Raw genomic sequence first — 4446 nt, 5'->3', positions numbered from 1 at the left:
TTATACATAGATTGATCATTTAAAAAACGTTCAAAAATGGTAATCTAACCACAAGATTTATGCTAAACATGATAATTTCAAGTTCTTAACCGCCTATTTTTATATAGGAATACATATTTTCTTTCCACAAGATCATGGTTGATTTCCTAATAATGCATCCCAGATAGCAGGATGTTATTGGACCTTTGTTGGGCCAACAACGCTCCTTATGTTGGGCCACTGTTTGATTTCAACATTGGGCCATCGGTAATTTGCTCATCGGCCCTTAATCAAACCAACTTGTTGACTTAATGTTGGGCCAATGTAACAGTTAACATTGGGCCATTGTTGGGCCAATGTATTATTTCAATATTGGGCAAACGTCATTTTTGTACAATTGGGCCATTGTAAGCAACTAATGTTGGGCCAACGGTAATTTGCTCATCGGCCCTTAATCAACCCAACTTGTTGGCTTATCGTTTGGCCAATGTAACAGTTAATATTGGGCCACTGTTGGGCCAATGTATTTTTTCAATGTTGGGTAAACGTCATTTTTGTACAGTTGGGCCATTGTAAGCAATGAATGTTGGGCCAACGGTAATTTGCTCATCGGCCCTTAATCAGACCAACTTGTTGGCTTATTGTTGGACCAACGAACGGATATCATTGAGCCATTGTTGGGCCACTTATTCTCTCAATATTAGGAAAACATCATTTTTGGGCCAACGTTGGTTTGTATCTTATTGGCTCTCCATCATGACAACTCATTTGCTCTTCACTGGTTGGCCATTTGTCCTCAAAATTGACAAACAAATATATACAATAAGGTTATACTAGTTTTGTAGTACAGTTTAATGGTAAAAGCCCTTTAATACTATCTTGTATGCTATATATGCTAGATTGATAGTGTAATACATATTCTCAATATCTCATAGAATTGTCATCAACAAGTATTGCATTGTAAGTAGCTCTACATTAATTAAATAGCTGAGGAAAAAGAAATCAAAATATAAAATTAAGTTATAACATACTATAATTTTATTGCTCAGTGCATGAAGAAAACATTAATAAAGAATTAAAAGTCGATGCTCACTTCAAGCGATACATGTAGGGTTACATGACTGTATACTCCCTCTCTGATGTAAATTATGCACAAGTTCAGTAAATTACAGGTATCAATAAGCACGTCTAAGAAATAAACAAAGCCCTCCTGTTCTTAAAATAATACTAAAATGAATCCCGTCATTTTGTTTACTAACACAAAAAATGTTTCTGGCATCTGCATCGTGTTTATAACCGACAAACAGACACAAAAAAGGGTAGAACTACAGGTTTGTCACACTATATTACAGAAAAAAGTTAGGCACTGCCACTTTCCATCTGATCCCTCTCCTAATTCTCCATTTCCTCTTCCCGAGTCTCCTCCTCCCCCTTCTTTTCTTCTCTGTCCGTTTCTTCCTCCCCCATCCCTGTCCTTGGCATACCTTAGCCATTCTTTGATTGTGTTCTCCATGTCTTTTTAGAATCTCCAGTAACACTAAAATTGTAATATTTGGTACTTAATACATTTGTTACTTTTCTCAGTAAAGAGTAAACATACGATTAAATTTACAAGTATATCACTATATGTTTAAGCTGTCAATTAAGGAACAAACGTCTTTTTTGTTTCATGGTGTGATTTAGTGATTAGCTTGCGTTATGAAGGCATTTATGCATGATATTTATACGCTTGATAATCATCATCACAACAATTTTGATTCAATGTTGCCCCATATAAAATACATGTATTGAAAATTTGTCGTTACAATGAACAAATTTTAAATGAAAGAACCCAATTTATTTTTAGTACTGAACAAATTTTGTTTTAACTTCAGCAAGTTCATCATTTTAAAAATGTTTGATCATGTACTCGACGTTAAGTGTATATAAGTAAATTAACTTAGACTTCGGAAATGTATTCTACTATAGACACAAAAGGAGCAAATTATTTATTGTTTTAACTGTATCAAAACACATTTTTATACTTTCATTTATTTTTCTTGTATAGAAACAAAAAATTTAATCACTGATAATTTATTTTGTTTTGATAAATTATAAGAATTTTAAATTTATTTTAGCTAGCTTGATTTTTCAAGAAGGATTGGTTGTAGATTTATTTCTGATTGTAGAGACGATCAGATTTGTAAATATATACAGATTTGTAAAAATTAAATGTTTATACACATTGGCCCAATGTTGGTCCAATATATCGGGCTAACATTGGGCAAAGGAGCAAAATGACACTGGGCTAACGTCATTTGCCAACATCGGCCCAATGTTCTTGTTGACGTTTCGCCAACAATGTCGCATTCATTGGGCCAATGTTGGCGCAACGTTAGGCCAATATCTGTAGAAATAACACTCTACATTGGGCCAACGTTGACCCAACATATCGGGCCAACATTGGGCCGATGAGCAAACTTAAATTGGGTCAATGCCATTTTCAAACATTGGCCCGATGTAACCGATTACATTGGCCCAACGTTGGCCCAATGTTAGCATGCTATCTGTACAGTGTTGACCCAACAGCACCTGGCCTCTGCACTTCCCCGTGTCTGATTTACACAGATTTGTACATGATATCGTTTAAAAACTAAACGTTAATTCAGCTATGCCGAGGCAAACATATTATTAATACTTACAAAGTGGATGCAGATATGCAAGGTATCAGTCTCATTACGCTCGCTCGTGTCAGATTAAAAATGGCGCGGATATTACAAGTAGCCCGGTTGTTGTCTACCCATGATCCTCAGTCAGATTCATGGTATATTGGACCAACGTAGGGCCGATGCCAATCCCCAAACAAATATTTTCTCTCATGATTATAGTTTTATGATATAATGCCAACAGTTAGCCCAACATTAGCGCACTATTATACATAACCAGCTATCAATATTCCATGTTGGGCCATTGTTGGCCCAATCAAGGTAACTCAACATAGATAATAGAACCATAATGTAAGATTGGGCCAACGGTGTTCCGCTATCTGGGTTATTACAAATAAATAAGCATATACACAATTCAAAAAATAGAATAAAACACTCTTTGGTGCTTGATCACTTAAGTGCAAAGTTAAAATGTTGAAAATATCATATCTAAACAAAAGCAGTCAACCAATGATAAGCATAGACATAGAAAGTCCTTTTAATTATTTCAGAATGTGCCAACCTTGTCCCAACCTAAAGCTCAGCAGCTAATTATAAAATTAACACCATCAATTAGTTGGAAGTATAATAATTGGGCCAACGTTGGCCCAATATAAATATCCCATCTTTGAAAGACCTAAACAAAATAACACTTGTGTGTATTACAAACATTGTGCCAACGTTGGGCCAACATACTACTACCAACTTGATAGGACACGTTCTTTAAGGGTGTATTACAAACAATTGGCCAACGTTGGGCCTACATACTACTACCAACATAATAAGGCACTTTCTTTAAGGATGTATTACAAACATTGTGCCAACGTTGGGCCAACATACTACTACCAACTTGATAGGACACGTTCTTTAAGGGTGTATTACAAACAATGGTCCAACGTTGGGCCAACATAATACTACCAACTTGATAAGGCACTTTCTTTAAGGATGTATTACAAACATTGTGCCAACGTTGGGCCAACATACTACTACAAATTTGATAAGGCACTTTCTTTAAGGGTGTATTACAAACAATGGGCCAAAGTTGGGCCAACATACTACTACCAACTTGTAAATACACTTTCTTTAAGGGTGTATTATAAACATTGGTCCAACGTTGGGCCAACGCCATGGTCCTTCCTTATTTGGAAACTAAAGTGAATGGAAGTTGCTTACGTTGGACCAAGGTTGGGCCAACATAGGAATTCCGTCATGGCCGAGAAGGTTGGCTTGGTAACATTGGTCCAACGTTGGCCCAACGTTGTTCCCCCAACGCCAACCATACAACCTTTAACAAATGTTGGCCCAACATAGTCATGCTATCTGGGATGCTAGTGTTAAGATCAGACGACACGTTCCTAAAAAATATATAACTTTTCCAAAACATTTGTCATTAAAGTCTAGGTTTCACCGTTCACGGTAGCTCAGTCGGTAGAGCGCTCGCTCCGTGATCGGGAGGTCGTGATTTCGTATTTCGGCCGCGACTGACCTAGTCTTTAAAATGGGTAGCAACTGTTCCTTCGCCATGCGCTCGGCACTTTGAAATGAAAGTTGCGGGTCCTTCGAAAAACCGAGGCCCCGTGTCAGCGGCAGGCGTTGGCACAATAAAGATCCCTTACAACGGCCCTGAGTGCCGAGTAAAGGTCAAAATTTGAAGCCTTTCACCGGCATACGGTGACGTCTCCATATGAGTGAAAAATTCTCGAGAGGGACGTTAAACAATATCCAATCAATCAATCAATCAATCAATCTTTAACGTTTCCTCACAAAATTAGGGTACCTTACC

The 4446-nt window shown here is 37.3% G+C and overlaps 1 long non-coding RNA gene across 1 annotated transcript; it reads right to left on the bottom strand.

Annotated features, from left to right (window-relative positions):
• Positions 1-813: 813 nt before the first annotated feature.
• LOC134270075 (uncharacterized) lies at positions 814-3120 on the bottom strand. The gene is made up of 2 exons (XR_009992717.1): positions 2661-3120; positions 814-1516 (listed from the first exon to the last, which is right to left on the bottom strand). It is a non-coding gene; the product is annotated as an uncharacterized LOC134270075 (long non-coding RNA).
• Between the last annotated feature and the right edge of the window lie 1326 nt (positions 3121-4446).

Source organism: Saccostrea cucullata, unplaced genomic scaffold (assembly GCF_032062105.1).
Source record: "Saccostrea cucullata isolate Sc308-1 unplaced genomic scaffold, CSIRO_AGI_Scuc_v1 ctg18088, whole genome shotgun sequence".
NCBI classification, from domain to species: Eukaryota; Metazoa; Mollusca; class Bivalvia; order Ostreida; family Ostreidae; genus Saccostrea; species Saccostrea cuccullata.
Note: the sequence above shows the minus strand (reverse complement) of the source record. Positions and strands in the feature narration are given on the sequence as shown.